Below are 24711 nucleotides of genomic sequence, written 5' to 3'. Positions count from 1 at the left end.
AAGCGGGTGGATCACCCGAGGTCAGAAGTTTGAGACCAGCCTGGCCAACATGGCGAAACCGCGTCTCTACTAAAAATACAAAAATTAGCCAGGCATGGTGGCACATACCTGTAATCCCAGCTACTCAGGAGGCTGAGGCAGAAGAACTGCTTGAACCTGGGAGGTGGAGGTTGCAGTGAGCCAAGATCATGCCATTGCACTCCAGCCTAGGCAACAGAGTGAAACTCCGTCTCAAAAAATAAAGAAAAAAAAAAGCTTTCAGTTTTTCACTGTTGAGTATGATGTTAGCTGTGGATTTGTCACGCATGACCTTTATTATGTAAAGGTAAGTTCCCTCTGTGCCTAGGTTGTTGAGATTGTTTTTATCAGAAATAGTGTTGAATTTATCCAATCCTTTTTCTGTGTCTATTGAGATATTTGTGTGATTTTCATTATTCATCACATTAATTGATTTACCTGCATTAAACCATCCTTACATCCCAGGGTAAATCCCACTTTGTTGTGGTGTATTTTATTATACTGTTGAACTTGGTTTGCAAGTTTTTTTTCTTTTTTCTTTTTTGAGGATTTTTGCATCTATGCTTATCAGGGATATTGAACTATAGTTTTCTTTTCTTGTATATCTTTGTCTGGCTTTGGTATCAGGGTAATGCTGGCCCTAGAAAATAGGTTTGAAAATGTTCCCTCTTCCTTGACTTTGTTTTCTGGAAGCATTTATGAAAGATTGAAATTAATTCTTTAAATGTTTGGTAGAATTCACCAGTGAAGTCTTCTGGTCATGAGCTTTCTCTGGAGGTTTTTGGTTGCTAGTTCAGTTTCCCTATTGGCTATAGATATGTTCAGATTTTCTGTTCCTTCATGACTCTGATTATAATGTGTCTCTGTGTAGACTTCTTTGGGTCATCCTATTTGGAGACATTTGAACTCCTTGAATCTGGCTGTTTATTTCCTTCTTCAGATTTCGGAAGTTTTCAGTCATTATTTCTTTAAGTAAGCTTTCTGCCATTTTTCTCTCTGTCCTTATGAGGTGCCATTGCAATGTACCATGTATATTATAGTATGTACCATTGGTCCCCTTAAGTTTTTACTTTTTTAATTCTTTTTGTTTTTGCTCCTCTAACTGAATAATTTCAAATGACCCATTTTCAAGTGTGCTGACTCTTTTCCTCTGCTACATCAAGTCTGCTGTTGAAGGCCTCTGGTGATTTTTTTTTGTTCATTTATTGTATTCTTCAGCTCCAAAATTTTAGGATTTTTTTCTTCAATTTTCTATCTTGTTGAAATACTTATTTTGTTCATGCACCATTTTTCTAAGCTACTTGAGTATATATATGATGATAATTATGAATTCTTTGTCAGGTAATCATATTAAGTGATTTACCTGTGTTAAACTATCCTTGCATCCCAGAGATAAATCTCACTTGTTCATGGTGTATGGTCCTTCATTTCTGTATTCACCTTCATTTCTGAAGATTTACTTTGTGCCTTTGTTTGGGCCATGATTTTCTGTTCCTTTATGTTTCTTAACCCTTTATATTAGGGTCTGTGTATTGGAAAAATCAGCTGCCTCTCCCAGTCTTTACAGCCTGGCTTTGTATAGGTGATGACCTTCACCAGTCAGCCTTGCTAGTGATTCTGTGGTCCTCTTAAATCTTTTCTGTGGGTATGACTTCCTTGGACTTTTGTATATAGATCATAACTAGAAGGATTTCCCAGTTTCTTTTTTTAGAAGTTCATAATCTCTTTTCTCTCTGCTGCCTGTCTGCTGTACTGCAGTCCTCTGAAGCACTAGCATACTACCCAGCTCTTTTTGTTGTTGTTTATCTCAGAAGCCCTCAGATATCTAAAGTTTGCCGAGTCTCATCGGTGCTCTGAGCCAGGATAAACAGAAGCTAGTCCCTCAAACAGCCTTCCAAAAAGTCTGAACATTGGAAGTATGTTTCAGTCTTCTCTTTCCATCCTAAGGGAGAAGCCAGGGGCTGTGTGTTTCCATGATCTTGCCTTGCTGAGTGCTATGGTTTCAATGTACGTGGCCCTCCGAAATTCACATGTTGAAGCCTCATCACCAAGGTGATGGATTTAGAAGAGGAAGCCTTTAGGAGGTTATTAGGTCACAAGAGCTCTGCCCTCATGGATGGGATTAATGCCCATATAAAAGAGGCTTCAGAGAGCATTTGTCCCTTTTCCCCCTTCTGCCATGTTAGGACACAGCAACAAGACAACCATTTTTGAAGCGGAGAGAGCAGGCCCTCACCAGACACTGAATCTGCTGGCACCCAGTCTAAGGCATTTTGTTGTAACAGCCTGAATGAACTTGGAAATTGGTACTGAGAAGTAGGGTGTGGCTATAACAGATGTCCAAAAATGTGGAGGCAATTTTGAAACTGGGTAATGGGTGGAAGCTGGAGCAGACTAGAAAAAGCCCATATTGCCATGAGTGGACCATAGAGGGGGATTCTGGAGGGAATTCAGAAAAGGAGAGCTGCAGGAAGAGTCTCAGTCTTCTTGGAGATTAAGTGGTTGTGATCAGAATATAGGTAAAAATATGAACAGTAAAGGTGTTTGTTTATTTATTTATTTATTTGAGACAGGGTCTCACTCTGTCACCCAGGTTGGAGTGCATTGGTGAGATTACAGCTGACTAATCTTGAATTCCTGGGCTTAAGTGATCCTCCTGCTTCAGCCTTCCAAGCAGCTGGGACTATATATGCTAATTTAAAAAGTTTTTTGTAGAGATGAAGGCTCACCTTGTTGCCCAGGCTGGTCTGGAACTCCTGGTCTCAAGCAATTCTCCCGCCTTGGCCTCCCAAAGTGCTGGGATTACAAGCATGAGCCACCATGCTCAGTCAAGTACAGGTGCTTCTGATGAGGTCTTAGACTGAAATGAGGGATATGTTAATGGAAACTGGTGGGAAGGCCATCCTTGTTACAAAGTGGCAAAGAGCTTGCCTGAATTGTTTCTGTGTCCCAGTACTTTGTGAAAGGCAGAACTGAAAAGAAATGCACTAGGATATCTGACCGAAGAAATCTCTAACCAAAGTATTGAGGGTGTGGCATGGCTTTTTTGACTATAGTAAAATGTAAGAAGAGAGAAATGAATTAAAGATGGAATTTCTAATTAAAAAGGAAGCAGAACTTAAGAGTTGAAAAATTCTCAGCCTGGCCAACTTGTAAAGCATAAAAAGACATGTTCTGTAGAGAATTGAAGTTCTGTCCAGGGGGCGTGGCCCAGTGACTGTCAGGAGATTAGGATGGATAGAAAAGAGCCAGATGCTATTCATCAGGACAATGAAAGGATGACCCCAAAAGCATTCTGGAGATCATGGCCACTCCCATCACAGGCCAGAGTGCCATGACCTTGAGAGCAGAATGGTTTCAAGGGAAGTGCCCAGGTACCTTTGGGACCTCAGGCTCACTGCCAAGAGTCACCTCAAGTCTCTGCTCCAAGCATTCCAGCACAGAGCTCCTTAGCTCCCTGCTGTGGTCAAGTGGGCCCATGTACAGCTTGGGCCACCACTCTGGAGGGTGTAAGTGATAAACCTTGGCAACATCCACATGGTGCTGACTCTGTAGGCACACAGAGTACACAAGGTGTGGAGACATGGCTTTCTAGCTCTCAAAGGTTACCTCAGAGAACCTCAGGGCACACAAGAAGAACTGCCACAGGCATGCACAGCCACAGAGATCCCCCTATTAGGGCAATGGCCAGCAGAGCCATGGGGTTAGGGCCACCTCTGAGACTCCAGAACTGTAGCACCACCAGCAGACGACTCCAGCTTGGGAGAGCTATAGGCATGCAACTGCAATGTGTGAAAGCTGCCACATGGGCTGCTCCTAGCAAAGCAGTGGGAGTGGGGCTGCCCAGGCCTGGGGGCCCAACCCTTGCCCCAGTATGTCTGGAAGGCAGAACGCTAAGTCAAAATTGTTCTGAAGCCTTAAGATTTAATGTTGGTTTGGCCCTGTTGGGTTTTGGACTTAATTTGGTACCAGTTACCCCTTTCTTCCTTTTTATTTCTTGCTTTTGGAATGAGAATATCTCTCCTACATCTGTCCCACCATTGTATTTTGGAAACGTAACTTGTTTAGTTCCACAGTCTTACGACTTAAGAGGAATTTGCCTCAGAATAAATGGTATGTTGGCTGGGCACGGTGGCTTACACCTATAATCCCAGCTACTCGGGAGGCTGAGGCAGTAGAATTGCTTGAACCCAGAGGCGGGGGTTGCAGTGAGCCGAGATCACGCCACTGCATTCCAGCCTGGTCGACAGAGCAAGACTCCATCTCAAAAAAATAATAAATAAAATAAAAAAATAAATTGTACGTAGGGTGTCAACCGTTATCTGATTTAGACAATATTTAGATGAGACTTTAGACTTTAAGTGCTAGAACAAGTTAAGGCTTTGGGGGCTTTTGTGATAAAATGAGCGCATTTTTTTGTCCTTCGTGAGAAGGACATGAATTTTGGGGAGCCAGAGGTGGAGTGCTATCGTTTCAATATATGTGGCCTTCCAAAATTCACATGTTGGAACCTAATGCCCAATGTGAACAGTGTTAAGAAGTGAGGCCTTTTGAGAAGTGATGAAGGCGTTAGGGCTTGTTATGAATGGATTGCTGCTCTTATAAATGAGGTTGAAGGGAGTGCCTGGTGCATTTTGCCCTCTTGGCTTCTGCCGTGTAAGGACCCAGCAACAAGGCAGAGTTCTCGGAAGCAACACACGAGCCTCACCAGACACTGGATCTGCCAGTTCCTTCATCTTGGACTTCACAGCCTCCAGAAATGTGAGAAATAAATTTTTGTGTTTGTATAAATTCCGCAGTCTAAGGTATTTTGTTGGAACAATACAGATGAACAGAAACACTGAGCACAGGTGAGGGGCTCTGGCAGCGAGTGTGTGCTAGTCCAGATGGTGGCTTTGTTCTCAGCAGCCCCAGGTGTCTAGAATATGCCAAACCTGTCCCTCCTCCAGGACAGGTGATGCAGAGCCAGTCCTCCAGGCAGCCCCGGAAAGTCCAGAACATCGGACACTTGCTGCAGCTCTGTCCCATCCCAGGGAGAACTCAGGATTTGGGGGTTCTCCCTCTCGTTCAGTGCTGGGCTGCTGAAAGTATGACTGGTGAGTGCATACTAGTGACAACTATGTCCTTTATTCTCAGTGGCTCCCAACCTAGGGCTGTTTCTGTCAACTCTCAGATTCAGGCAACACAGAAATCAGTCCCTTGGGAAGCCCCCCAGAATGTCAGAACATGGGACATATGGTCAAGTCCCCTCCTTCCCTCCCCTGGGAGAAGTTATGACCTGGGGTTTCCTCCCAATCATGTGAGAGGTGCCAGAGAAAGGATTATGGAGCGAGGGTGCCACCAATTTTTCTGCTGGCTTCAAGACTGCTGGTTTCATGCTTGCTCAGGGTACAGGAGCCTGTCAACTAGACTCTGCCGCCCAGCACAGAACAAGACGGGGAACCCCCAAATCCTGAGTTCTCCCTGGGGTGGGACAGAGCTACAGCAAGTGTTCGATGTTCTGGACTTTCCGGGGCTGCCTGGAGGACTGGCTCTGCATCACCTGTCCTGGAGGAGGGACAGGTTTGGCATATTCTAGACGCTTGGGGCTGCTGAGAACAAAGCCACCAACTGGACTAGCACATACTAGCTGCCAGAGCCCCTCACCTGTGCTCAGTGTTTCTGTTCATCTGTATTCCAACAAAATACCTTAGACTACGGAATTTATTCAAACCCGGAAATTTATTTCTCACATTTCTGGAATTCTCACATTCATCCATGCATAGTTGTTGAATCTTGTGGGGGAGTGGGGAGGATAGGAGGTCTAGGGCTTCCTATTCTGCCATCTCATTCCCATCACTGTTAGTCGTAGAATATTCAATGAAGAAAAATGTGTCTTAAATATTTATATACTCTTTTCATAGAGGTGAAAGCTAAAACAATAACAACAACAACAACAACAATTTCACCACACATATGCGCACAAAAACTACATAAAAAGGCAAATCAAGAGGGCGATGGTGACTTTAGCAGGGGAATAGCAGTGGGATGTTTTGACATGGGGAGAACGCAAGTAAATGTAGGTTGCACCAAGATCCTGGTTTTTGTTTAGGGTGACGGGTTCATGGTACTTATTATACTACTTTCAATAATCAATTAATTAATTAATTAAAAAAACAGACACTGTATGAATCAGTGATGGAAATATGTCCTCACTTAAGACTTGTGAGTAAACCATATCTGTACACCTGAGGAACAGAGAAAAAATACAACTCAGTAAAATTGCTGTTAGAAAATAGTACCAATTTATATTCCAAAGTTTCTTCTAATTGCTGCCTAATTATGCCATGCAGGGAGATATTGAAATACGCATATGAGAATTAGAGGTAAATTTTGGTGAGCCATTGTTACGATGGACAATAGAACTGCTATGTAGGTAGGGTGAATAGGAAGCCAGGGGGCATACAGGTTTGTAGGAAGAACTTGCAATATTAGCCTTTCGAAAATTCCAGGCCAGTAAGACTGAATAGCATTCTAACCTCCAACAACAAGGTGTCTGCAGAACGCCTTTTGTTTTGATTGTCTCAGCACCCTTTTGTATAAACAATTCCTTCTCTCTTCTCCCATAGTAATTCCAGTGGCTACAGGGGTGGGCCTGTGACCCAAATGTGCTGATCATGTGCCCCATCCCCTTGTCTGCAGGAGCTGCTCAGTCTCTAGGTGAGAGTTGATATGTGTGTACTAACAGTGGAAGTTTCTCTTTTCCTTTTGCATTGCTAACTATAAAAGTAGTCACTCGTACTTTTTATTTCATTGATTTTGTAGTTTTTTTATTTCATTGATTTTGTAGAATCCCTTCAGTTTACCTTTTCAAGCTATATAATGGTGTAGTAATGGGTTTGAAAAAGTTCACAAATTCACAGAACAAACCTTGATAATATATACTGATAGGGCCTGCAAGTCCCTTCAGCATACTGCTTGACTGAACACTGCCCAGTTCGTTATTCCAGTTACATATGAATAGCACAGGAATAAAGTACTGTTTCATGCAGAACACAGAAAGAAACTGAGAAATAATTTGGTTGAATATGCACACCAAACCACCATGACACGCAATTTATCTATAGAACAACCTGCACACGTACACCCATCTCACTTCCTGAAACAACTGAATTATGAATCATTATTCTACAGCTGGATCAGAGTTAAAGGTCTGTCTCCTACCTACTTAGAGCTAAGGGCATAGATCAAGTCAATGCAAGTATTCAATTAAAAAGAAAATGACTGCAGATCTGTTTTTATTTAATACTTAGAGAATTGTAGGTTCTAGGTGCTCTGAAACAGCCACTAATTTCATTCCCTTGGCTTACCCATTCCCTTGGATATAGGTAAGACATTTCATATATTTGAATTTTGTGTGTGTGTGTGTGTGTGTGTGTGTGTGTGTGTGTGTGTGTGTGTGTGTCTGTCTGTCTGTCTTGTGGCGCTTTAATATTATTCTGGCATTTTAGAATGGATAAATTTCTATAATTTACTCTCCAGATCTTATTTAGCACACCTCGTTGATACTCTGTCTTGTAGAAGAACAATATTATTTCTTGTTCATTGTAGAATGATAGCTAAATTGAAACATTTCTGACAAGATGTGATGTTTCACTTTTACTTCTATTCAGCTATGAACTAGTTCTCATTTCTGAGAACCTGAACCCACTGTAAAACCTGTCTTCTGAACTTTCAAGGACCCCTTAGAAATTTGAGGTTTACGATCTGGTTTGTGTTATATTTGGTTTAGTTTTATTGTAAATTTCTTCAGTTCTTTTTCCTGTATGTGCTTTCCCCAGGAAGTCACATTACCTCTTTTGACTTTAGTTATTACTTCTATTGGAAGATTCCAGATTTACTTGGAAACAGTTTGTCTAATTCCTCACTGCTTTTTCCCACTATCCATCTGCCTCCTCCATGACTGACTTCTCAAGCCCTTTTAGATCTAAATAATCCCCTCCCCGCAGAAGGATTTCAGTTTCCTCCACATGCCATGCAATAACTTTAAGAATTATCCAGGTGTTAGCATTTTCTTTTATCCCTGAAAGTACAGTTTGCTCAAATTGACACAGCAGCAACCACACAACCACAGTTCCTGACAAAGAGCCACAGCAGGAGGTATAGGGACTGCAACAGATCACTCAATGAAATTTGAAGGAATTTTTGGATCTTCTTGTCACGGATATTTTAAAAGAAGTTATGGGAATTAAGGAACAATGAAGAGAAAAATGATTGAGCTGGAAAAAAGAATAAAATATACCACTAGAAGTTCATGTTTTTCCCCTCTTCTGAAATGTTTCCAAATCTTAAGTGGGCAACAGTTTTGCTCTCATATCTGCTGACCTTATGAAAATTATAGCATAATTGAATATGCCTGGCAATGCGTAGCTCCTGGGATACTGTCAATAATGGTTCCTTCTTCACGTTCAACCCCACTTCCTCTTCAAAGGTCTCAGATTAATTAGTCTCAGAAAATGAATTCAACCTTATCCTGTGGAAGTAAAAGGAGCCTCAGTACCCAATTATGTAATCAAATATAGGATGCTATTAATATACTTGGAGCTCTGCAAAATAAAGATAAAATCTTATCTACATAACCCACATGGAACTGGTGTCGGCTCTTATCTTTCACCTACTGATAATACAAGAGAGAAGAGTGACATTCTATCTAATACCAAATGTACATAAATAATGAGGCCAGATCATCTAAATCCAGCTTCTCCTCAATCAATCCACCAAACAAAGATGGATGGATAAGAGAGAGATTTTTACCAGACTCCAGTCCAGGGTGCCTGAGACCACTTGGCAGAGACACCATTCATTGTATGCCATGTGCATCATAGGGAAGCCCATGATCCTTTGTCGTCTGCAGGGAATCACACCCTTCCAGCTATGGTACATTACTACAAATCCAAGTTGAGATATTTTCATGAGGGATCAAGAGCGTGGTGCATTGTGTGAGGACGCCGTGGCCCAAACAAGAGGATTTTTGATGTTTGAGAAGAGAAGAGGTGGTGTTTGGCTAAAGAAATTGTTCAGGAAAGAAATGATCAGCATTTATATAGCCATAGTGATGTCAACACTGATGATCAGTATTTTAAAAATCACAATTAACATGTATTGGGAAGATGGGGTAGGAGGAAGTGAATGTAGATGTGTGTAAAAGGAAACACCTCATCTATTGTGAATTACCAATCAAATATTTTTTGAACAAAGTAAAACCTTCCCCAAGAGTATAAGATGAGGGTCAAACAGGTTTAGGAGAAAATGCCTTTTTTATTTCAAAACAATCAGGAAATCAGCATTTTGTCTTGCTCTCAGTTTGCATAAATTTTTATTTGGTCTGTGAAAGAGAAATAATATACTGAAGGAAGGCAAGCAATAATGCATAAAATAGATAAATCCAGAAGTAACAGAATGAGCATATTATTTAGAAACATGACGTAAGAAAAACAGCCAAAAGATTTGATAGTTGTTGTTTCTAAGGAGCAGAAATGCAAGGCAGAGAGGTGCAGAGTGGAGTAAGGTTCTGAAATGCCGTTATGGCTGCATTATTCTAGGAGGTTCTAGGAATGAGTTTCAGCACGATTGTGGACAAAAAGCCTCTCAGCTCATGTACATACACAAAGTTTTACACCCTTCGGTCAAGACCACAGGCACAACAAAGTTAGGCTTTTTGATGCTTGCAACAGCAATGGAGAGTGCGTGCGCGCGCACACACACATGCACACACACACACTCTCTCGATGGCAAAGGGTGGGGCAGCACCTGGCCTGGTTGTGAGGATTTAACTTGTGTTAGGAGATAGTGGGGTGCTGAGGAGGTGAGGAGTTTGTTCTGGATCAGGTGCTGTGTGAGAGGAGGTAGGGAAGTAGAGTGACGCTGAAGCTGCAGCTTGAGCAGAAGCAGCTGTCACTCAGGTTATCTGGGAGAGGGCGGTGTTTGGTGATGGCTGTAGCACAAGGACTTTGTTTTTGTCTATGCCCACAAAGGATTACACTGTGGTCTTGTATTTCCTCATGCCAGATTGCAATCAGAATTTCCACAAGGAGCCCTGGCTTGTTTAGTGGGAGATGGCATCTACCAACTAAGTTATGGGAAGTAGGTAGGTGTGGGTGTTGCTACTGGGCTATGCTACTTCTAGACCCTTTTAGTGGAACTAGAACCAGAACTAGAAATACATTTTTAAAATTCATACGTTTCCACCGATAACTTCAGTTTCAGTCCGGTAACTCAGAGTTCTTCTCCATTCCCCATTCCATATTTGTATCTCTTACCCATAGTGAGAACCCTGGTTCCTTGTAATACCAGAGTCAAATGTATCTACTCATTTCCTCTGTCATACGCAAGTTGAACAAAGTGCTTTCAGAATTACTACATGAGTGCTATTACCAAGGACAAGCAGATACAACTTTAGTTCTGTGATGGTTAATACTGACTGTCAACCTGACTGGATTGAAGGATGCGAAGTAGCCATCCTGGGTGTGTCTGTGAGGGTGTTGCCAAAGGAGATCAACATTTGAGTCAGTGGCTGGGGAAGGCAGACCTACCCTTAATCTGGTGGGCACCATCTAATCAGCTGCCAGCGAATATAAAGCAAGTGGAAAAACGTGAAAAGGAGAGACAGGCCTAGCCTCCCAGCCTACATCTTTCTCCTGTGTTGGATGCTTCCTGCCCTCGAACATCGGACTCCAAGTTCTTCAGTCTTGAGACTCAGACTGGCTCTCCTTGCTCCTCAAGCTTGCGGATGGCCTATTGTGGGACCTTGTGATCATGTAAGTAAATACTTAATAAACTCCCATATATATATACACACACACACATATATTATATATACACACACATAGGCATTATATATACACCTATATACATTATATATAATAGGATATATATTATATAGGAATATATATTATATATTATATATATATATATAAATGCTAAGTACTCTACTTCTAATAGTGTGGAAAACACTGATAGTCCTTGGTGTGAACTGTTTAGAGAATTATGCAAAATAAATGCATTTGACATGACACTCCTGCTTCACTGCTCATGAGAGGCAAGGAGTTTAGTGACTCTATACGTAATACCTTTGACCATATGTGGGGAACCAAGGAACATAATGAAGCTGGTTGGTTGCTCCTCAGTTCAGTGGACAAAGTGATGAAAGAAAATGATGAACTCAGGGATTCTGTCTCCTGGCTTCAGAAGCAGATACTGAGCCGCAAATCTGCTAAGATTATCCTGAGCTGAAATTATGGTAAAACAGACACAAACTTTTATCATGTGAGTGGCTGACCTGCAATGGAAGGTGCATGCACAGCCTCCCCAGGTGTCTGCTGTTAAAGTGAAGGCCTTGATTGGAAAAGAATGGGACCCTGCAACTTGGAATGGGGATGTGTGGGAGAACCCTGAGTTTGTAAACTCTGATGAACCATTTTTGCCAGAAGGAACAGCTTCCCCATCCCCAGTAGTGGCAACACCTTCTCCCCTACCATGCTGCCATCAGCCTTTCCACCTTTGTCTGAGGAGATTAACCCTTCACTGCCTGAGGCAACAGTGATGGCCTCCCCTGAAGCAGTTGTCAGGCAAAATAATGTTGATTCTTCTCAGGTGCCACCCCCAACACCCCTGTTTGCTTCTAGACCTATAACTAAACTAAACTACTCGCAGGCCCCTAGAGGTGAGGTTGAGAGTGTAATCCATAAGCAGGTGTGCTACACTCGATAAGAACTCCTTGAGATTTCTAACCTATATAAACAAATCTGGAAAACAGGCATGGGAATGGATATTAAGGGTATGGGATAATGGTGGGAGGAACATGGTGTTGGATCAGGCTGAATTTATTGATTTGGGCCCACTAAGTAGGGACTCTGCATTTAATGTTGCAGCTCAGGGAGTTTAAAAAGGTTCTAATAGTTTATTTGCTTGGTTAGCTGAAATATGGATTAAAAGATGGCCCACTGTGGGTAAGCTGGAAATGCCTGATCTCCCTTAATATAGAGGAAGGGATCCAAAGGCTTAGGGAGATCGGGATGGTGGAGTGGATTAGTCACTTTAGTTTTACTCATCCCAGCTAGGAGGGTCCAGAAGATATACCCTTGACCAATGCCTTGCAAAATAGATTTGTGAGTGCAGCACCTTCATCTTTGAAGAGCCCTGAAATTGCTCTTCTCTGTATGTCAGATCTAACAGTGGGAACCACAGTCACTCAACTAGAAAATTTAAATTCAATGGGAATAATTGGATCCTGAGGTGGCAGGGGCCAAGTGGCAGCACTCAACCATCAAAGGCAAGGCAGGCATAGATACTGTAAGGGACAGCAGAGACAAAGCAGCAATCAGAATAGTCTGATTTGTGTGGAGCTCTGGCATTGGCTAATTAATCACAATGTTCCTAGAAGTAAAATGGGTAGGAAGCCTACTGCATTTCTACTTAATCTATATAGGAAGAAAACTTCTAGGTTGAGTGGACAAAAGACTAATTCAAATTATAAAAACAGAAAATCATGGCCCCTCAATCAATTTCCAGACTTGAGCCAGTTTACACACCCAGAACCCCTTGAATGAAGGGAAGCTGGCTGCTCTTGAGGAAGGACCCCACTATATTATCAGCAATTTATGCAGTGACTCTTTCTCCCGTCCTTCTCCAAGTTTTAGCTCAGGTCTGACTTACAGTGGGTCCAGTGGGCCCCCAGACTCATCCTGTGGTCATTTGCATAATTGGCATAGACATACTTAGCAGCTGGCAGAATCCCCGCATTGGCTCCCTGACTGGTAGGGGGAGGGCTACTATGGTGGGAAAGGCCCAATGGAAGCCATTTGACTCCCTACCTAGAAAAACAGTAAATAAAAAACAATATCGCATCCCTGGAGGGATTGTGGAGATTAGTGCCACCATCAAGGACTTGAAACATGCAGGGGTGGTGATTCCCACCACATGCCCATTCAACTCTTCCATTTGGCCTGTGCAGAAGAAAGATGGATCTTGGAGAATGACAGTGAATTATCGTAAGGTTAACCAAGTGGGGACTCCAATTGCAGCTGCTGTGCTGGATGTGGTTTCATTGCTTGAGCAAATTAACACACCTCGTGGTACCTGGTATGCAGCCATTGACTTGGCAAATGCCTTTTTCTCCATTCCTGTCCACCAGAAGTAATTTGCCCTCAGCTGGCAAGGCCAGCAATATACCTTTACTGTCCTGCCTCAGGGGTATGCCAACTCTCTGGCTTTGTGTCATAATCTCATTCAGAGAGACGTTGATCACTTTTTGCTTCCACAAGATATCACATTGGTCCATTACATTGATGACATTATGCTGACTGGTTCCAGTGAGCAAGAAGTAGCAAACACACTAGACTTATCGGTGAGACATTTGCGTTCCACAGGATGGGAAATAAATCCGACTAAAATTCAGGGATCTTCTACCTCAGTAAAATTTCTAGCGGTTCAGTGGTGTGGGGCCTGTCGATATATTCCTTCTAAGGTGAAGGATAAGTTGCTGCCTTTGGCCCCTCCTACAACCAAGAAGAAGCCACAGTGCCTAGTGGGCCTATGTGGATTTTGGAGGCAACACATTCCTCATTTGGGTGTGTTACTCAGGCCCATTTGTCAAGTGACCTGAAAGGCTGCCAGTTTTAAGTAGGGTCCAGAGCAGGAGAAGGCTCTGCAACAAGTCCAGGTTGCTGTGCAAGCTGCTGTTCCACGTGGCCCATACGACTCAGCAGATCCAATGGTGCTTGAAGTGGCAGTGGCAGATAAGGATACTGTTTGGAGCCTTTGGCAGGCCACCATAGGTGAATCACAGTGGAGGCCTCTAGGCTTTTGGAGCAAGGCCCTGCCATCTTCTGCAGATAACTAGTCTCCTTTTGAGAGACAGCTCTTGGCTTGTTACTGGGCTTTGGTGGAAACTGAACATTTGACTATGGGTCATCAGGTCACCGTGCGACCTGGACCCCTATCATGAACTGGGTGCCTAGCCATAAAGTAGGTCTTGCACAGCAGCATTCCATCAACAAATGGAAGCGGTATATATGTGATCAGACTTGAGCAGGTCCTGAAGGCACAAGTAAGTTACATGAGGAAGTGGCTCAAATGCCCATGGTCTCCACATCTGCCACCCTGCCTTCTCTTCCCCATCCTGCACTGATGGCCTCATGGGGAGTTCCATATGATCAATTGACAGATGAAGAGAATACTAGGGCCTGGTTCATAGACGATTCTGTACGATATGCAGGCACCACCCAAAAGTGCACAGCTGCAGCACTACAGCCCCTTTCTAGGACATCCCTGAAGGACAGTGGTGAAGGAATATCTCCGCAGTGGGCAGAACTTTGAGCAGTGCACCTGGTTGTGCACTTTGCATGGAGGGAGAAATGGCCAGATGTGTAATTATATACTGATTCATGGACTGTAGCCAATGGTTTGGCTGGATGGTCAGGGACTTGGAAGAAGCATAATTGGAAAACTGGTAACAAAGAAATTTGGGGAAGAGGTATGTGGATGGACCTCTGTGAGTGGTCAAATACTGTGAAGATATTTGTGTCCCATGTGAGTGCTCACCAATAGGTGACCTCATCAGAGGAGGATTTTAATAATGAAGTGGATAGGATGATTCATTCTATGAACACCACTCAGCCTCTTTCTCCAGCCACCCCTGTCATCGCCCAATAGGCCCATGAACAAAGTGGCCATGGTGGCAGGGATGGAGATTACACATGGGATCAGCAACATGGACTTCCACTCACCAAGGGTGACCTGGCTATGGCCACTGCTGAGTGTCCAGTTTGCCAGCAGCAGAGACCAACACCAAGCCCTTGATATGGCACAATTCCTTGGGGTGATCGGCCAGCTACCTGGTGGCTGATTGACTATATTGGACCTCTTCCATCATGGAAAGGCCAGAGGTTGGTCCTCACTGGAATAGACACTCCACATACGGGTTTGTCTATCCTGCACACAGTGCTTCTGTCAAGACTACCATCCATGTACTCACAGAATGCCTTATCCACTGTCATTGTATTCCACACAGCATTGTCTCTTGACCAAGGCACTCACTCTACGGCTAAAGAAGTGCAGCATGGACTCATGCTCATGGAATTCACTGGTCTTACCATGTTCCCCATAATCCTGAATCAGCTGGATTGATAGAATGGTGGAATGGCCTTTTGAAGTCACAATTACAATACCGACTAGGTGACAATACTTTGCAGGGCTGGGGCAAAATTCTCCAGAAGGCCGTGTGTGCTCTGAATCAGCATCCAATATATGGTACTGTGTCTCCTATAGCCAGGATTCATGGGTCCAGGAATCAAGGGGTGGAAGTGGAAGTGACACCACTCACCATCACCCCTAGTGATCCACTAGCAAAATTTTTGCTTCCTGTTCCCACAACATTACATTCTGTTGGCCTAGAAGTCTTAGTTCCAGAGGGAGATACAACAACAATTCCATTAAACTGGAAGTTAAGATTGCCACCTGAACACTTTGGGCTCCTCCTACCTTTAAGTCAACAGGTTAAGAAGGGAATTACAGTGTTGGCCGGGGTGGCTGACCCGGACTATCAAGGTCAAATCAGTCTACTTCTCCTCAATGGAGGTAAGGAAGAGTATGCATGGAATACAGCAGATCCATTAGGGCATCCCTTATTATTACCATGCCCTGTGATTGAGGTCAATGGGAAACTACAACAGCCCAATCCAGGCAGAGCTATAAATGGTCCCGACTCTTCAGGATTGAAGGTTTGGGTCACTTCACCAGGAAAAAAGCCATGACCTGCTGAGGTCCTTGCTGAAGGCAAAGGGAATACGGAATGGGTAGTAGAAGAAGGTAGTCATCAACACCAGCAACAACCACATGACCAGCTGCAGAAACAAGGACTGTAACTGTCATATTTCCTCCTTTTGTTAAAAACATGTTTGTGCATGTATATACTTGTACTAAGAAAATATCTTCATTTTATTTCCTTTTCCTTTATCATGTGACATAAGATTTATTGACTTCATATCAGCATTTAAGTGTTATTAACTTTATGTAATATTTAGGTTGGGGATTGGTGCATTTCTGGTTGTACGAAGGATAGTTGTATTATGTTGGGCATAATTATGACCTTATTATTGTCTTTATTTGAAGATTATGTGTGATCTCAGGAGACATGCATGGGTTCAAGTTGACAAGGGGTGGACTTGTGATAGTCAATACTGAGTGTCAACTTGATTGGATTGAAGGATGCAAAGTACTGATCCTGGGTATGTCTGTGAGGGTGTTGCCAAAGGAGATTAACATTTGAGTCAGTGGCTGGAGAAGGCAGACCTACCCTTAATCTGGTGGGCACCATCTAAACAGCTTCCAGTGAATATAAAGCAGGTAGAAAAACGTGAAAAGGAGAGACAGGCCTAGCCTCCCATCCTACATCTTTCTCCCTTACTGTATTATGTGGACGTACCATAGTTTATTCAACCAGTTTTCCAGGGATGGGTATTAAGTCATTCATAATATTTTGATATTATAAATAATGCCACAATTATAAATAAATTTGGGAAGAGCTGCTATCTTTACCATTTGAATCTTTCTATCCATGAACATGACATGTCTCCATTTATTCAGGTCTTTGGTTTATTTCATCAAATTGTTCTAATTTTCAGCATATACTACACACGTTTTGTTAAACGTACATAATTTCTTATGGTTATAAATGATATTGCGTTATTTTTGGTTTCTCTATGTTCATGTTTATATATAGAAATGCAATTGATTTTGGGTGTTGATCTTGTATACTGCAAAGTTGCTGAACTCACTTATTAGTTTTAGAAGTTTTTGTAGATTTCTTGGGGGTTCTACATAGACAATCATGTCACCTGCAAATAGCAACAATTTTATTTCTTTTTTTCCAATCTGTATGGCTTTTATCTCTTTTTCTTGCCTTATTGCAATGGCCAGAACATCCAATACTATATTGTATAGCCGTGGTAAGAAAGGACCTTTTAACCTTGCTTCCAGTCTCAGGGAGAAACTATTTAGTATTTCTAGCTATAGGGTGATTATAGGTTGTCTTTACCAAGTTGAGGTAATTCTCTTTTATTACTAACTTGCTAAGAGTTTTCATTGGGAGTGTATGCTAGATTTTGTCAAATGCTTTTTCTTTGTCAGTTGATATAATCACATGATTTTTCTTCTTTAACTTGTGGATAGTTGAATTACATTGATTGATTTTCAGATGAGAAGTGACATTGAAGAGGTAAAAAAGGGAGTAGACTTTATAGAACTTTGACAAGGAAATGGAGATGTTCAGATTCAATCTATCACCTAGCATGTTCCAAAATCTGTCCTGTGGTGTATGCTAATAAATGATACATAAAAATATAATTTCATGGTAAAATTATAGTCATGTGCTGCATAAGGACAGACTAAAACAGCAGACTACATATATGACAGTGGTTCCATAATATTATATGGAACAACACTATACTGATGTAAGTTCCATAAGGCTATAATACCATATTTAAACTCTACCTTTTCTATGTTCAGATATGTTTAGAAACACAAATACTTACATTGTGTTACAATTACCTACAGTATTCCATACAGTAACATGCTGTACATGTTTATAGCCTGGGAGCAACAGGCTGTAAGATATAGCCTAGGTGTGTGGTAGGCTCCACCTTGTAGTTTTGTGTAAGTGCACTCTAGCATCTTCACACAATAAGGAGGTTGCCTAATGACAGATTTCTCAGAATGAATTCCTATTGTTCAGCGATGTGCGATTGTTCAGTACGTTCTCACTTAGCATCATTGATAGGTTCTTGGAAACTGTGGCTTTAAGTAGAACAACATGTAACAAAACTAATTTTACCATAGGCTAATTGATAGAAATAAAAGTTAAGTTTTGATGGCATATTTCTAGTCACAAAAACATCACCAAACTTCTAAATAAAGACCCCAAACACTTATAATATTAAACATTGAAATAAATGTGAGCTATACATACTTTGAAGAAAGATGAATAAAGACAAGCAAGATAATTATTTACCCAATTATTTAAGTTCAGGGTTTTGGGAGGCCAGATTCCATCCCAGCAGCTCAGGGTGCAAGGCAGGAACCAGCCCTGGACAGGACGCTGTTCCATCACAGGGTGCACTCACTCACACTGACACTCACCCAGACTGGGACCATTTAGACACGCCAATGAACCTAACCTGCACAGCTTTGGGATGTGGGAGGAAACTGGAATATGTGAAAACCCATGCAGACGTGGAGACAGCATGCTAACTACACAAGGACAGTGGCCCCAGCCAGGCATCCATTTTTTTTTCTCATCAATATTACAATGAAATGTCATTGAATAAAATGACATTATTTGTGGACCGGTGTAGTTTGAGAAACAGTGGGTTAAACTAAGCTCGATAAACTTCTTTGCTGCTGAACTTACCAGAGCTTTTAATGTGCTGTGTTGAGTGATTTCTGTGTCTACAAAATGGGAATAAAGTGTGTAGAATTTCCTAATCCTGTTTATCCACGTAATGAACATTTTCCAAGATGTCAGTGGCAGTTGGAGGATGCACTTTGGGAATCATTGCGTTAGGCAGTTTGTTCATTTACATCTCGGACTCAAGGGGTATCATAAAAGGAATCGGTGACCCACAGAACTGTAGCTGGCTTCCTAACTGCTGTGATGCTTATTTTATTATGTGTTGAGTGGGGGGAAAATACCTCCCATGGGTGGGCTGTGAGGTGTTGAGGTTAAAAGTGTGGGTCTACAGTCAGATATCTGGGTTGAAATCCTCGCTTTGCTACCTAGAGGGTGAGGGAGGACATTGGGAAAATTACTTAACCACTCGGTGCCTCAGTTTCCTCAAATGTAGCATGAAAATAGCAATTCCTGCTCTCTAATATTTTAAAAACAGTTAAATGAATGAAACATATAAAGCATTAGAGGGTGTCAGACACATAGCAGCCATCCAACGGTCACAATCTGGCATGTGAATCATCAGAGCATTAAGTGAGTTGGTTTGTGAGGCATCTGTCTGTCAATACTGTTACTCTGAAAGCACTCATTCGGAATGTGGACCTGAGGGAAGGCTGTTGTAGGATGATTTAGGAGAAGGTGAATCTCTGACTCCGTAATGGATTCTTCGAGAACTAGGAATAGTGAGAATGGAGGTGGAGAGGCAGAGGTCGCTCTTACAAATATTTTCATGGAGACTTCAGGAGTTGGTGGTTGAATATGAAACGTAAAGAGGACAAGCCAAAGATGGCATCAAGATGGAGCCTCTGTGTTGGGGGAGTGGCCTCCAGGAATGATGTGTGTCCTGGATATCAATGTGTAAGACAAGATTTTAGTGTTCTAGTTAAAAATGATAGATATTTCAGTTTTTGGTTTTAATAAATGCAGGAAAATTAAGAGTTTCAGCCCATTTATGCACACACCTGAAACCTGATCAATGTTGGCGAAGGAACAATCTGATTACACAGTTGTACTACAAGGAAAATTATGCCCATGATGCAACTTTGAACTTTGAGGACATCGCAGCTTTTTATTGAGGGCACTGAAGTGGAGGAATGGCTCCTCTGAGAGGAAATTAAGCAAGAGAAAGGCATGCTGGTGCTCAGAATGAAGAAGAGAAACAATGCAAGAAGGAAGAATTGAAAAGGTCCCTAGGGAAATCAATATGCATAAATTAAAGAATGGGAGAAGAGGAAATGTGATTGCCATAGCAGAGAAAATTTAAGTAAATATGATCTTAGTAAAATGACTTAAAATAAGCCAAAGGTATAAAACATAACTCACTCTGCATATATAATAATGGACTTTAACCCAACTTTGTTTTCATCTTATTTCTCGTTTTCTTGGATAGTGCTTGTGGATCCTAACATTTGGAAACCCATGGAAGCCCAGAATACCACTATTAGAAAGGAAAAAGTCTAAAAGCATTTGAACAACAAATATTTTAGTGGATTGGTATCTTTAGTTGATAACATATTAAATGTGTGTGTATTGTTTAACTTTAGTTGAATATTCTTGTTTAACTTTAGTTGAATATCTTTTCTTCTGTCTTTATTTTTCATGATCTTTTCCTTCAAAGTATCTTCCCAGCAGTCCTCAAACCAGAGCAGTGAACACCTTGAATGAGTGGATTTTCCCAGATAATTCTGCTTGTTTCTGTGCCAAGCACTAGGGCTTGGAATAAACCTGAGTCAATGCGTTTGGGAATAAGCCTGAGTCAATGCTTTCGGGAAGAAGAAAGGAAATTAATTTGTATCTGGCTGGTGTGGTAGGCAGAATAATGACCCTCCCAAGGATATCCATATCCGAATCCCTGGAACCTGTAAATATATGACTTTTCATGACAAAAAGGACTTTGCACATGTGACTAAGGTTAAGGACCTTGAGGTGGAGAGATTAGTTTAGCCTGGATTATTCAAATTTGCCTAGTGTAATCCCAGAGTCTTTAAAGTGGATGAGGGAGGCAGAGTGGAGTCAGCAGGAGATGTGAAGAGGGAAGAAGGTTCAGGTCAGTGCCATGCTGCGGACTTAGAGATGGAGTGGGGCCACGAGCCAAGGAAAGCAGCTGCCTCCAGAAGCTGGCAGAGGCAGGGAGCAGGTTCCCTCTTGCCTGGAGCCTTCAGAAGGGCACACAGCCCTGCTGCTACTTCCATTTGAGCTCTGTGAGACCCACACTGGACTCCTGACCTAACATTTATTTTTATTTAAACTACTAAATTTGTGGTAATTTACAGTGGCATGTAGAGAATGAATACAGCAGCTCTTAATACCTACATTATGCCAGACAGAGAGAGAGAGAGAGAAACCGAGGAACTGCTAGATAAGACAGACACAGAGAAAGAGATAAGAGCAGTGCAGAACTGCCCAGATAGCTGCCCTGCAAAATTATGAGCTGCTTTTGTTTAAGCCAGGTGTCCCCAGCCCCCAGGCAGTTGACTGATACCAGTCTGTGGCCTTTTAGGAACCAGGCCGCACAGCAGGATGTGAGCGGCGCTAGAGCAAGTGAAGCTGCATCTGTATTTACAGCTGCTCGCTGTTGCTCACATTACCACCTGAGCTCCGCCTCCTGTCAGATGAGCAGCAGCATTAGATTCTTATAGGAGCATGAACCCTATTGTGAACTGTGCGTGTGAAGGATCTAGGCTGCAGCCTCATTATGAGAATCTAATGCTTGATGATCAGTCACTGTCTCCCATCACCCACAGATGGGATTGTCTAGTTGCAGGAAAACAAGCTCAGGGCTCCCACTGATTCTACATTATGGTGAGTTGTATAATTATTTCGTTATATATTACAACGTAATAATAATAGAAATAAAGTGCACAATAAAGGTAATGTGTTTGAATCATCCCGAACCATCCCCTCTCCCTGGTCTGTGGAAAAATTTTCTTCCACGAAATTGGTCCCTGGTGCCAAAAAGGTTGGGGACCACTAGTAGGCCACTAAACTTTGGGGTAGTTTGTGATTTCATGACAGGCAAAATAGATATAGATGAGATCAGTTCTGGCCAAGGAGGCACGAAAGCGTCTGCAGTGAAAGGTTTTTCTTGCTGGTGAAGGAGCCTCACAGGAAGGAACGGGTTGTGCTTTTCTGCCTCTGGACCTTTCCCTGAGGATGCTCTGTCAGAGCCGCAGCATCGTCCTGGAGGGACAGGGAAAGAGGATATGCTGTACTGTGTGCCTGCAGTGGGCAGAGGAGCTGTGGGTGGGAACCCCAGGCAGTGGCCACATTCACCTCGGTTTCCCTTTCAACAAGGCTGACTGACATTTCCCTCTCTAGCAATGTATTAGACCTGAGGTATCAGTTAAAGGCTAGTCGGGAAGAAGGAAAAAAATCTAGACACTTATTCAGAATAGCATTTAAAACAGAGGGTGAGGGAGCTGTGAATCTGAAGACCTGCATGCACAGGCTTGAAGGAGTCTCCTGAGTTCAGATTGACTTGGAGGTTTCAACAAGTCAGAAGTTCCAGCACTGGAAGAATCCACTGGCCCATCTACAGCTGTCTCCAGCCCGGGTGCAGGGAGTTTCCGGGAAGATCCCAGAAAGGAGGCTGCTTCAAGTCTCCTCTGTGTAAAGTCCTCACATCTACTCACCACAGCTAAAGAAGAACAACAAGCATACATTTCCACAAGTGGAATTGTGACAATTGTGACTGTCAGTTTGACAGAAATGAAATCCTACTTCTCTTCTGATTTCCAGACCTCATGCAAGTGCCTTTGGTTGACAGAATCTCATTTGGAATCCCGCTGCCAGGGTTTCTGGCAGGTGCAGCATCCAGTCTTCCAGCCCCTAGATACAGGGCTCTTAGGGTGGCCATAGAGTTTGTCATCCAAATCAAGACATGTTTGAAAATGAAATGCAAGCTTGGTAATAAATACAACAAGGTGAATATTGGACTGGTTTCAGGGAGCCCAAGCGATGTGACGCAGAAAGCATAGACAGAGAGGATGGTGCTGCTTGGCAGGAGGCAGGCTGGTGCATCTGGTCAACCGTGGCATTCTATCTCCTTCTGGGATGGAGTGAGGGCCCAGCAGGAGAAAGCCTTAAGCTCTACCTTTGAGCCAGCACTTGTATTTATTAAGATCTTATTGGGCATTTTCGCACTTCCCTCCCGCTCTTTATTTATTGTTTATTTTTTATTATACTTTAAGTTCTATAAGTTCTAGGGTACATGTGCACAACGTGCAGGTTTGTTACATATGTATACATGTGCCATGTTGGTGTGCTGCACCCATTAACTCATCATTTACATTAGGTATATCTCCTAATGCTTTCCCTACCCCCTCCCCCCACCCCACAACAGGCCCTGGTGTGTAATGTTCCCCTTCCTGTGTCCAAGTGTTCTCATTGTTCAATGCCCACCTATGAGTGAGAACATGCGGTGTTTGGTTTTTTGTTCTTGCGATAGTTTGTTGAGAATGATGGTTTCCGGCTTCATCCATGTCCCTACAAAGGACATGAACTCATCATTTTTTGTGGCTGCATAGTATTCCATGGTGTGTATGTGCCACATTTTCTTAATCCAGTCTATCATTGATGGACATTTGGGTTGGTTCCAAGTCTTTGCTATTGTGAATAGTGCCGCATTAAACATACGTGTGCATGTGCCTTTATAGCAGCATGATTTATAATCCTTTGGGTATATACCCAGTAATGGGATTGCTGGGTCAAATGGTATTTCTAGTTCTAGATCCTTGAGGAATCGCCACACTGTCTTCCACAATGGTTGAACTAGTTTACAGTCCCACCAACAGTGTAAAAGTGTTCCTATTTCTCCACATCCTCTCCAGCACCTGTTGTTTCCTGACTTTTTAATGATCACCGTTCTAACTGGTGTGAGATGGTATCTCATTGTGGTTTCGATTTGCATTTCTCTGATGGCCAGTGATGATAAACATTTTCTCATGTGTCTTTTGGCTGCATAAATGTCTTCTTTTGAGAGGTGTCTGTTCATATCCTTTGCCCACTTTTTGATGGGGTTGTTTTTTTTTTTTTTGTAAATTTGTTTGAGTTTGTTGTAGATTCTGGATATTAGCCCTTTGTCAGATGAATAGGTTGCAAAATTTTACTCCCATTCTGTACGTTGCCTGTTCACTCTGACGGTAGTTTGTTTTGCTGTGCAGAAGCTCTTTAGTTTAATTAGATCCCATTTGTCAATTTTGGCTTTTGTTGCCATCGCTTTTGGTGTTTTAGACATGAAGTCCTTGCCCATGCCTATGTCCTGAATGGTATTGCCTAGGTTTTCTTCTAGAATTTTTATGGTTTTAGGTCTAACATTTAAGTCTTTAATCCATCTTGAATTAATTTTTGTGTAAGGTGTAAGGAAGGGATCCAGTTTCAGCTTTCTACATATGGCTAGCAAGTTTTCCCAGCACCATTTATTAAATAGGGAATCCTTTCCCCATTTCTTCTTTTTGTCAGGTTTGCCAAAGATCAGATGGTTGTAGATGTGTGGTATTATTTCTGAGGGCTCTGTTATGTTCCATTGGTCTGTATCTCTGTTTTGGTACCAGTAACATGCTGTTTTGGTTACTGTAGCCTTGTAGTATAGTTTGAAGTCAGGTAGCGTGATGCCTCCAGCTTTGTTCTTTTGGCTTAGGATTGACTTGGCAATGCAAGCTCTTTTTTGGTTCCATTTGAACTTTAAAGTAGTTTTTTCTAGTTCTGTGAAGAAAGTCATTGGTAGCTTGATGGGGATGGCATTGAATCTATAAATTACCTTGGGCAGTATGGCCATTTTCATGATATTGATTCTTCCTATCCATGAGCATGGAATGTTCTTCCATTTGTTTGTGTCCTCTTTTATTTCGTTGAGCAGTGGTTTGTAGTTCTCCTTGAAGAGGTCCTTCACATCCCTTGTAAGTTGGATTCCTAGGTATTTTATTCTCTTTGAAGCAATTGTGAATGGGAGTTCACTCATGATTTGGCTCTCCGTTTGTCTGTTATTGGTGTATAAGAATGCTTGTGATTTTTGCACATTGATTTTGTATCCTGAGACTTTGCTGAAGTTGCTTATCAGCTTAAGGAGATTTTGGTCTGAGACGATGGGGTTTTCTAGATATACAATCATGTCATCTGCAAACAGGGACAATTTGACTTCCTCTTTTCCTAATTGAATACCCTTTATTTCTTTCTCCTGCCTGATTGCCCTGGCCAGAACTTCCAACACTATG

At 42.2% G+C, this 24711-nt stretch overlaps 1 protein-coding gene across 2 annotated transcripts in view; it reads left to right on the top strand.

Annotated features, from left to right (window-relative positions):
* The first annotated feature begins 5531 nt into the window (after positions 1-5531).
* CD226 (CD226 molecule) overlaps positions 5532-24711 on the top strand; it is a 144192-nt gene continuing 125012 nt past the window's right edge. The window contains exon 1 of one of the 2 annotated variants that reach the window (XM_063795848.1): positions 5532-7385. The gene's annotated coding sequence lies outside the window, so the exon portion shown is untranslated. The remainder of the gene's footprint in view (positions 7386-24711) is intronic. The other variant, XM_063795849.1, reaches the window with a different exon arrangement.

The sequence above is a fragment of the Pan troglodytes genome, chromosome 17 (assembly GCF_028858775.2).
Source record: "Pan troglodytes isolate AG18354 chromosome 17, NHGRI_mPanTro3-v2.0_pri, whole genome shotgun sequence".
Lineage (NCBI taxonomy): Eukaryota > Metazoa > Chordata > Mammalia > Primates > Hominidae > Pan > Pan troglodytes.
Note: the sequence above shows the minus strand (reverse complement) of the source record. Positions and strands in the feature narration are given on the sequence as shown.